Here is an 11,605-nt window from a genome sequence, read left to right as displayed (position 1 = left end):
TTTGTGCAGACACATGCACATTTGTGGCCTGCTGGAGGTCATTTTGCAGGGCTCTGGCAGTGCTCCTCCTGTTCCTCCTTGCATAAAGGCGGAGGTAGCAGTCCTGCTGCTGGATTGTTGCCCTCCTACGGCCCCCTCCACGCCTCCTTGTGTATTGGCCTGTCTCCTGGTAGCGCCTCCAGCCTCTGGACACTACGCTGACAGACACAGCAAACCTTCTTGCCACAGCTCGCATTGATGTGCCATCCTGGATGAACTGCACTACCTGAGCAACTTCTGTGGGTTGTAGAGTCCGTCTCATGCTACTACGAGTGTGAAAGCACAACCAACATTCAAAAGTGACCAAAACACCAGCCAGAAAGCATTGGTACTGAGATGTGGTCTGTGGTCCTCACCTGCTGAACCACTCCTTTATTGAGGGTGTCTTGATAATTGCCAATAATTTCCATCTATTGTCTATTCCATTTGCACAACAGCATGTGAAATTGATTGTCAATCAGTGTTGCTTCCTAAGTGGACAGTTTGATTTCACAGAAGTTTGATCTACTTGGAGTTATATTCTGTTGTTTAGGTGCTCCCTTTATTTTTTTGAGCAGTGTGTATATATATATATATATATATATATATATATATATATATATATATATATATATATATATATATACACTGCTCAAAAGAAATAAAGGGAACACTCAACACATCCTAGATCTCAATGAATGAAATATTCTCATTGAATACTTTGTTTTGTACAAAGTTGAATATGCTGACAACAAAATCACACAAAAATCATCAATGGAAATCAAATTTATTAACCAATGGAGACCTGGATTTGGAGTCACCCCCAAAATTAAAGTGGAAAAACACACTACAGGCTGATTCAACTTTGATGTAATGTCCTTAAAACAAGTCAAAATGAGGCTCAGTATTGTGTGTGGCCTCCACGTGCCTGTATGACCTCCCTACAAGGCCTGGGCATGCTCCTGATGAGGTTGCGGATGGTCTCCTGTGGGATCTCCTCCCAGACCTCGAATAAAGCATCCGCCAACTCCTGGATAGTCTGTGGTGTGACGGTGGATAGAGCGAGACATTATGTCCCAGATGTGCTCACTCGGATTCAGGTCTGGGGAACGGGCGGGCCAGTCCATAGCTTCAATGCCTTCATCTTGCAGGAACTGCTGACACACTCCAGCCACATGAGGTCTGGCATTGTCCTGCATTAGTAGGAACCCAGGGCCAACCACACCAGCATATGGTCTTACAAGCGGTCTGAGGATCTCATCTCGGTACCTAATGGCAGTCAGGCTACCTCTGGCGAGCACATGGAGGGCTGTGCGGCCCTCCAAAGAAATGCCACAGAACACCAGGATAGGCAAAGTCGCCACTGGCGCCCTGGGCTCTTCACAGATGAAAGCAGGTTCACACTGAGCACATGTGACAGAGTCTGGAGACGCCGTGGAGAGCGATCTGCTGCCTGCAACATCCTTCAGCATGACCGGTTTGGCAGTGGGTCAGTAATGGTGTGGGGTGGCATTTCTTTGCAGGGCCGCACAGCCCTCCATGTGCTCGCCAGAGGTAGCCTGACTGCCATTAGGTACCGAGATGAGATCCTTAGACCCCTTGTGAGACCATATGCTGGTGCGGTTGGCCCTGGGTTCCTCCTAATGCAGGACAATGCCAGACTTCATGTGGCTGGAGTGTGTCAGCAGTTCCTGCAAGATCAAGGCATTGAAGCTATGGACTGGCCCGCCCGTTCCCCAGACCTGAATCCGATTGATCACATCTGGGACATAATGTCTCGCTCCATCCACCAACGTCACGTTGCACCACAGACTGTCCAGGAGTTGGCTTATACTTTAGTCCAGGTCTGGGAGGAGATCCCACAGGAGACCATCCGCAACCTCATCAGGAGCATGCCCAGGCGTTGTAGGGAGGTCATACAGGCACGTGAAGGCTACACACAATACCGAGCCTCATTTTGACTTGTTTTAAGGACATTACATCAAAGTTGGATCAGCCTGTAGTGTGTTTTTCCACTTTAATTTTGGAGGTGACTCCAAATCCAGGCCTTCATTGGTTAATAAATTTGATTTCCATTGATGATTTTTGTGTAATTTTGTTGTCAGCACATTCAACATTGTACAGAACAAAGTATTCAATGAGAATATTTAATTCATTCAGATCTAGGATGTGTTATTTGAGTGTTCCCTTTATTTTTTGAGCAGTGTGTATGTATATATATATATATATATATATATATATATATATATATATAGTACAGACCAAAAGTTTGGACACACCTTCTCATTTAAAGATTTTTCTGTATTTTCATGACTATGAAAATTGTACATTCACACTGAAGGCATCAAAACTATGAATTAACACATGTGGAATTATATACTTAACAAAAAAGTGTGAAACAACTGAAAATATGTCTTATATTCTAGGTTCTTCAAAGTAGCCACCTTTTGCTTTGATGACTGCTTTGCACACTCTTGGCATTCTTTTGATGAGCTTCAAGAGGTAGTCACCGGAAATGGTCTTCCAACAATCTTGAAGGAGTTCCCAAAGATGCTTAGCACTTGTTGGCCCTTTTGCCTTCACTCTGCGATCCAGCTCACCCCAAACCATCTCGATTGGGTTCAGGTCTGGTGACTCTCGAGGCCAGGTCATCTGGCGTAGCACCCCATCACTCTCCTTCTTGGTCAAATAGCCCTTACACAGCCTGCAGGTGTGTTTGTCCTGTTGAAAAATAAATGATGGTCCAACTAAACGCAAACCGGATGGAATAGCATGCCGCTGCTAGATGCTGTGCTAGCCATGCTGGTTCAGTATGCCTTCAATTTTGAATAAATTCCCAACAGTGTCACAAGCAAAGCACCCCCACACCATCACACCTCCTCCTCCATGCTTCACGGTGGGAACCAGGCATGTAGAGTCCATCCGTTCACCTTTTCTGCGTCGCACAAAGACACGGTGGTTGGAACCAAAGATCTCAAATTTGGATTCATCAGAACAAAGCACAGATTTCCACTGGTCTAATGTCCATTCCTTGTGTTCTTTAGCCCAAACAAGTCTCTTCTGCTTGTTTTCTGTCCTTAGCAGTGGTTTCCTAGCAGCTATTTTACCATGAAGGCCTGCTGCACAAAGTCGCCTTTTAACAGTTGTTGTAGAGATGTGTCTGCTGCTAGAACTCTGTGTGGCATTGACCTGGTCTCTAATCTGAGCTGCTGTTAACCTGCGATTTTTGAGGCTGGTGACTCGGATAAACTTATCCTCAGAAGCAGAGGTGACTCTTGGTCTTCCTTTCCTGGGGCGGTCCTCATGTGAGCCAGTATCTTTAGCGCTTGATGGTTTTTGCAACTGCACTTGGGGACACTTTCAAAGATTGTCCAATTTTTCGGCCTGACTGACCTTCATTTCTTAAAGTAATGATGGCCACTCGTTTTTCTTTACTTAGCTGCTTTTTTCTTGCCATAATACGAATTCTAACAGTCTATTCAGTAGGACTAGCAGCTGTGTATCCACCTGACTTCTGCACAACACAACTGATGGTCCCAACCCCATTTATAAGGCAAGAAATCCCACTTATTAAACCTGACAGAACATACCTGTGAAGTGAAAACCATTTCCGGTGACTACCTCTTGAAGCTCATCAAGAGAATGCCAAGAGTGTGCAAAGCAGTCATCAAAGCAAAAGGTGGCTACTTTGAAGAACCTAGAATATAAGACATATTTTCAGTTGTTTCACACTTTTTTGTTAAGTATATAATTCCACATGTGTTAATTGATGGTCTTGATGCCTTCAGTGTGAATGTACAATTTTCAAAGTCATGAAAATACAGAAAAATCTTTAAATGAGAAGGTGTGTCCAAACTTTTGGTCTGTACTGTATGTGTATATATATATATATATATATATATACAGTGGTGGCCAAAAGTATTGGCACCCCTGCAATTCTGTCAGATAATACTCAGTTTCTTCCTGAAAATGATTGCAATCACAAATTCTTTGGTATTATTATCTTCATTTAATTTGCTTGCAAGTAAAAAACACAAAAGAGAAGGAAGCAAAAATCAAATCATTCATCATTTCGCACAAAACTCCAAAAATGGGCCAGACAAAAGTATTGGCACCCTCAGCCTAATACTTGGTTGCACAACCTTTAGCCAAAATAACTGCGAACAACCGCTTCCGGTAACCATCAATTAGTTTCTTACAATGCTCTGCTGGAATTGTAGACCATGCTTCTTTGGCAAACTGCTCCAGGTCCCTGATATTTGAAGGGTGCCTTCTCCAAACTGCTATTTTGAGATCTCTCCACAGGTTTTCTATGGGATTCAGGTCTGGACTCATTGCTGGCCACCTTAGAAGTCTCCAGTGCTTTCTCTCAAACCATTTTATAGTGCTTTGGAAGTGTGTTTTTGGTCATTGTCCTGCTGGAAGACCCATGATCTCTGAGGGAGACCCAGCTTTCTCACACTGGGGTCTACATTATGCTGCAAAATTTGTTGGTAGTCTTCAGACTTCATAATGCCATGCACACGGTCAAGCAGTCCAGTGCCAGAGGCAGCAAAGCAACCCCAAAACATCAGGGAACCTCTGCCATGTTTGACTGTAGGGACCGTATTCTTTTCTTTGAATGCCTCTTTTTTTTTCCTGTACACTCTATGTTGATGCTTTTTCCCGAAAAGCTCTACTTTTGTCTCATCTGACCAGAGAACATTCTTCCAAAACATTTTAGGCTTTCTCAGGTAAGTTTTGGCAAACTCCAGCCTGGCTTTTTTATGTCTCGGGGTAAGAAGTGGGGTCTTCCTGGTTTTCCTACCATACAGTCCCTTTTCATTCAGACGCCGATGGATAGTACAGGTTGACACTGTTGTACCCCGGACTGCAGGGCAGCTTGAACTTGTTTGGATGTTAGTCGAGGTTCTTTATCCACCATCCGCACAATCTTGCGTTGAAATCTCTCATCAATTTTTCTTTTCCGTCCACATCTAGGGAGGTTAGCCACAGTGGCTTTAAAATTCTTGATGACACTGCGCACGGAAGACACAGGAACATTCAGGTCTTTGGAGATGGACTTGTAGCCTTGAGATTGCTCATGCTTCCTCACAATTTGGTTTCTCAAGTCCTCAGACAGTTTTTTGGTCTTCTTTCTTTTCTCCATGCTCAATGTGGTACACACAAGGACACAGGACAGAGGTTGAGTCAACTTTAATCCACATTAACTGGCTGCAAGTGTGATTTAGTTATTGCCAACACCTGTTAGGTGCCACAGGTAAGTTACAGGTGCTGTTAATTACACGAATTAGAGAAGCATCACATGATTTTTCAAACAGTGCCAATACTTTTGTCCACCCCCTTTTTTAGGTTTGGTGTGGAATTGTATCCAATTTGGCTTTAGGACAATTCTTTTTGTGTTTTTTCATTGAAGACAAATTAAATGAAGATAATACCAAAGAATTTGCGATTGCAATCATTTTCAGGAGGAAACTGAGTATTATCTGACAGAATTGCAGGGGTGCCAATACTTTTGGCCACCACTGTATATATATATATATATATATATATATATATATATATATATATTTATATATACACATATATATATATATATATATATATATATATATATATATATACAGTACAGACCAAAGGTTTGGACACACCTTCTCATTTAAAGATTTTTCTGTATTTTCATGACTATGAAAATTGTACAATCACACTGAAGGCATCAAAACTATGAATTAACACATGTGGAATTATATACTTAACAAAAAAGTGTGAAACAACTGAAAATATGTCTTATATTCTAGGTTTTTCAAAGTAGCCACCTTTTGCTTTGATGACTGCTTTGCACACTCTTGCCATTCTCTTGTTGAGCTTCAAGAGGTAGTCACCGGAAATGGTTTTCCCTTCACAGGTGTGCCCTGTCAGGTTTAATAAGTGGGATTTCTTGCCTTATAAATGGGGTCGGGACCATCAGTTGTGTTGTGCAGAACTCTGGTGGATACACAGCTGATAGTCCTACTGAATAGGCTGTTAAAATTTGTATTACGGCAAGAAAAAAGCAGCTAAGTAAAGAAAAACGAGTGGCCATCATTACTTTAAGAAATGAAGGTCAGTCAGTGTGAAAAATTGGGAAAACTTTGAAAGTGTCCCCAAGTGCAGTTGCAAAAACCATCAATTGCTACAAAGAAACTGGCTCACATGAGGACTGCCCCAGGAAAGCAAGACCAAGAGTCACCTCTGCTTCTGAGGATAAGTTTATCCGAGTCACCAGCCGCAGAAATCGCAGGTTAACAGCAGCTCAGATTAGAGACCAGGTCAATTCCACACAGAGTTCTAGCAGCAGACACCTCTCTTCAAAAACTATTAAAAGGAGACTTTGTGCAGCAGGCCTTCATGGTAAAATAGCTGCTATGAAACCACTGCTAAGGACAGGCAACAAGCAGAAGAGACTTGTTTGGGCTAAAGAACACAAGGAATGGACATTAGACCAGTGGAAATCTGTGCTTTGGTCTGATGAGTCCAAATTTGAGATCTTTGGTTCCAACCACCGTGTCTTTGTGCGACGCAGAAAAGGTGAACGGATGGACTCTACATGCCTGGTTCCCACCATGAGGCATGGAGGAGGAGGTGTGATGTTGTGGGGGTGCTTTGCTGGTGACACTGTTGGGGATTTATTCAAAATTGAAGGCATACTGAACCAGCATGGCTACCACAGCATCTTGCAGCGGCATGCTATTCCATCCGGTTTGCGTTTAGTTGGACCATCATTTATTTTTCAATAGGACAATGACCCCAAACATATGTGTAAGGGCTATTTGACCAAGAAGGAGAGTGATGGGGTGCTACGCCAGATGACCTGGCCTCCACAGTCACCAGACCTGAACCCAATTGAGATGGTTTGGGGTGAGCTGGACCGCAGAGTGAAGGCAAAAGGGCCAACAAGTGCTAAGCATCTCTGGGAACTCCTTCAAGATTGTTGGAAGACCATTTCCGGTGCCTACCTCTTGAAGCTCATCAAGAGAATGCCAAGAGTGTGCAAAGCAGTCATCAAAGCAAAAGGTGGCTACTTTGAAGAACCTAGAATATAAGACATATTTTCAGTTGTTTCACACTTTTTTGTTAAGTATATAATTCCACATGTGTTAATTCATAGTTTTGATGCCTTTAGTGTGAATGTACAATTTCTATAGTCAAGAAAATACAGAAAAATCTTTAAATGAGAAGGTGTGTCCAAACTTTTGGTCTGTACTGTATATATACACACACATGCATGTATGTATGTCTGTATGTGTGTGCCCTCCATCCTGGTATATGTCCCTTATCCTGGGCCCCATCCTGGTATATGTCGCCTGTTTTGTCGCTGTTCTTTAATGTATAGAAAAAAAAAATCTTTATACTCACCAGGGGCATACATAGAGGTCATGGGGCTCCACAGCAGAAGTATAATGCACGCACCATAGTCCTCCATATTGTATAACGCACAGCCCATAATCCTCCATATAGTATAACACCCCCCCCAATAGTCCTCCCTATATTATAATGCACTCCCCATAGTCCTCCATATACAGTCATGGCCAAAAGTATTGAGAATGAGACAAATAGTAATTTTTCCAAAGTTTACTGCTTCATTTTTTGTAATGGCAATTTGCATATACTCCTGAATGTCAAAGAGTGATCAGCTTAACAGCAATTACTGTACTTGCAAAGTCAATATTTGCCCAGAAAATGAACTTTAACCCCCAAAACACATTTCAACATCATTGCTGTCCTGCCTTAAAAGGAGCAGCTAACATCGTTTTAGTGATTGATCCATTAACACAGGTGTGGGTGTTGATGAGGACAGGGCTGGCGATCAATCAGTCATGATTAAGTAAGAATGACATCACTGGACACTTTAAAAGGAGGCTGGTTCTTGGTATCATTGTTTCTCTTCAGTTAACCATGGTTATCTCTAAAGAAACACGTGCAGCCATCATTGCACTGCACAAAAATGGCCTAACAGGGAAGAGTATCGCAGCTACAAAGATTGCACCTCAGTCAACAATCTATCGCATCATCAAGAACTTCAAGGAGAGAGCTTCCATTGTTGTCAAAAAGGCTCCAGGGCGCCCAAGAAAGACCAGCAAGCGCCAGGACCGTATCTTAAAACTGTTTCAGCTGCGGGATCGGACTACCAGCAGTGCCGAGCTTGCTCAGGAATGGCAGCAGGCTAGTGTGAGTGCTTCTGCACGCACTGTGAGGCGGAGACTCTTTGAGCAAGGGCTGGTTTCAAGGAGGGCAGCAAAGAAGCCACTTCTCTCCAGAAAAAACATCAGGGACCGACTGATATTATGCAAAACGTACAGGGAGTGGACTGCTGAGGACTGGGGCAAAGTCATTTTCTCTGATGAATCCCCTTTTCGATTGTTTGGGACATCTGGAAAACAGCTTATTCGGAGAAGAAGAGGTGAGCGCTACCACCAGTCTTGTCTCATGCCAACCGTAAAGCATCCTGAAACCATTCATGTGTGGGGTTGCTTCTCAGCCAAGGGAATCGGCTCACTCACAGTCTTGCCTAAAAACACAGCCATGAATAAAGAATGGTACCAGAATGTCCTCCAACAGCATCTTCTCCCAACCGTCCAAGAGCAGTTTGGCGCCCAACAATGCCTTTTCCAGCATGATGGAGCACCTTGCCATAAAGCAAAGGTGATAACTAAATGGCTCATGGAACAAAACATAGAGATTTTGGGTCCATGGCCTGGAAACTCCCCAGATCTTAATCCCATTGAGAACTTGTGGTCAATCATCAAGAGACGGGTGGACAAACAAAAACCAACAAATTCTGGCAAAATGCAAGCATTGATTATGCAAGAATGGACTGCTATCAGTCAGGATTTGGTCCAAAAGTTGATTGAGAGCATGCCAGGGAGAATTACAGAGGTCTTGAAGAAGAAGGGGCAACACTGCAAATATTGACTTGCTGCATTAACTCATTCTAACTGTCAATATAACCTATTGGTACTCATAATATGATTGCAATTATATTTCTGCATGTGATATAAACATCAGACAAACACTAATAAAACCCAGAGGCCAGCAGATCATGTGAAAATATAATTTTGGTGTCATTCTCAAAACTTTTGGCCATGACTGTAGAATGAAAAACATCTAGAATGAGACCTTTTCTTACCTCGGCAAAAACTCTTAGGCTATGTTCACACATGTTGTGTTTTTTTTATGTCACAAATCTGCAGCATAGCTTATATCTGGCAGGAAATCAGCTGCGCCAAAAACGCTGGTTCTGCTGCTTATTTTATGCATTTTTTTGTGTTTTTTCAGTGTTTTTTTCACTGTCCTTCTGTCTCTATTTATGCATGTACATAAAGAGTCTCCGCTATCGTGACATCTTCCACCTTGGCTTCGGGACCAGCTCCCAGGCAAGGAGCTCCCACGGGTTCCCGATCTCGCCATGGCTTGAGTAAGTTTACATGATATATCTGGTGCGGCGTTCTTCAGCCTGGCTGGTGGACTTTATAATTACCTTCACTGAGTTCCTCCACCATCTCATACGGGCTTTGCCACGTGGCCAGGAGCTTGCTCTCGACTGTGGGGATTATCACCAGAACACGGCCCAAGGCTGGAACTGCCTCAGCCTTGCTGATTGGTTATAGACCCTTGCCTGGGCCTCTTGTGTTTGGAAGAAATGCGCCTTCACGATAGGCATCACTTTCGCCATTCTCTCCTGCTTCTGGGCAACATGTTCTATGATGCTCAGGTGGGGCGTAACCTCAGCTTCCCAGGTTTCCTTGACAATGTTCAGGAGCCCTCACGGATGTCATCCATACAGTAGCTCAAACTGGGAGAAACCAGTAGAGGCTTGTGGAACCTCCCTTACTGAGAAGAGCAGGGGACCGGTAGCACGACCATCCTTGTCTACAACCTTTTTGAGCATCGCTTTTAAGGTTTTATTAAAGCGCTCCACTAGGCCGTCTGTCTGCAGATGGTAAATGGAGGTTCGCAGCTGGGCAATCTGGAGGGCCTTACAGAGCTCCTTCATAGCTTTTAATGAGTTCCTGGATCCTGGATGAAGGTATTTTTGACCATTCCTCTTTACAAAACAATTCCAGTTCAGTTAAGTTTGATGGTCGCCGAGCATGGACAGGCCACTTCAAATGATCCCACAGATGTTCAATGATATTCAGGTCTGGGGACTGGGATGGCCATTCCAGAACATTGTAATTGTTCCTCTGCATGAATTCCTGAGTAGATTTGGAGCGGTGTTTTGGATCATTGTCTTGCTGAAAGATCCATCCCCTGCGTAACTTCAACTTCATCACTGATTCTTGAACATTATTGTCAAGAATCTGCTGATACTGAGTGTAATCCATGCATCCCTCAACTTTAACAAGATTCCCGGTGCCGGCATTAGCCATACTGCCCCAAAGCATGATGGAACCTCCACCAAATTTTACTGTGGGTAGCAAGTGTTTTTCTTGGAATGCTGTGTTTTTTTGCCGCCATGCATAACGCCTTTTTATATGACCAAACAACTCAATCTTGGTTTCATCAGTCCACAGGACCTTCTTCCAAAAAGAAATTGGCTTCTCCAAATGTGCTTTTGCATACCTCAGCCGACTCTGTTTGTGGCGTGCTTGCAGAAACGGCTTCTTTCGCATCACTCTCCCATACAGCTTCTCCTTGTGCAAAGTGCGTTGTATAGTTGACCGATGCACAGTGACACCATCTGCAGCAAGTTGATGCTGCAGCTCTCTAGAGGTGGTCTGAGGATTGTCTTTGACTGATCTCACCATTCTTCTTCTCTGCCTTTCTGATGTTTTTCTTGGCCTGCCACTTCTGGCCTTAACAAGAACTGTCCCTGTGTTCTTCCATTTCCTTACTATGTTCTTCACATTGGAAACTGACAGGTTAAATCTCTGAGACAGCTTTTTGTATCCTTCCCCTGAACAACTATGTTGAATAATCTTTGTTTTCAGATCATTTGACAGTTGTTTTGAGGAGCCCATGATGCCACTCTTCAGAGGAGATTCAAACAGGAGAACAACTTGCAAGTGGCCACTTTAAGTAGCTTTTCTCATGATTGCATACACCTGGCTATGAAGTTCAAAGCTCAATGAGGTTACAAAACCAAAAAAAGTGCTTTAGTAAGTCAGTAAAAAGTAGGTAGGAGTATTTAAAACAAGAAAATGATAAGGGTGCCCATACTTATGCACCTGTCAAATTTTGTTTGAATGCAGATTGCACATTTTCTGTTAGTGCAATAAACCTCATTTCAAGGCAGAAACATTACTGCGTCCAACAGTTATTACATATATCAAACTGAAATAGCTGTTGCAAAAACACCAATTTTAAGAAAACATTAAGCTTAAGATTAATAGGGGTGCCCAAACTTTTTCATATAACTGTATAAGTAGAATATTAGCATGTTTAATGTCAGGACCTTATGTGGTTTTTTGCAATGCTCTGAAATGATGCAATATGTCAATTTTTGTATTATGAGAAGACGTGACCAATCTGACATTGGAAATGGGTAAACTATAGCCTAAGCTGAGGCAATGATGGGATGTGTGATTATAGCCGACTTTAGTCCAGG

The sequence above is a fragment of the Phyllobates terribilis genome, unplaced genomic scaffold (genome assembly GCF_046119375.1).
Source record: "Phyllobates terribilis strain yellow unplaced genomic scaffold, ASM4611937v1 Scaffold_5__5_contigs__length_657084704, whole genome shotgun sequence".
Lineage (NCBI taxonomy): Eukaryota > Metazoa > Chordata > Amphibia > Anura > Dendrobatidae > Phyllobates > Phyllobates terribilis.
The sequence above is the reverse complement of the archived record's forward strand: the minus strand, read 5'-3'. Positions refer to the sequence as shown.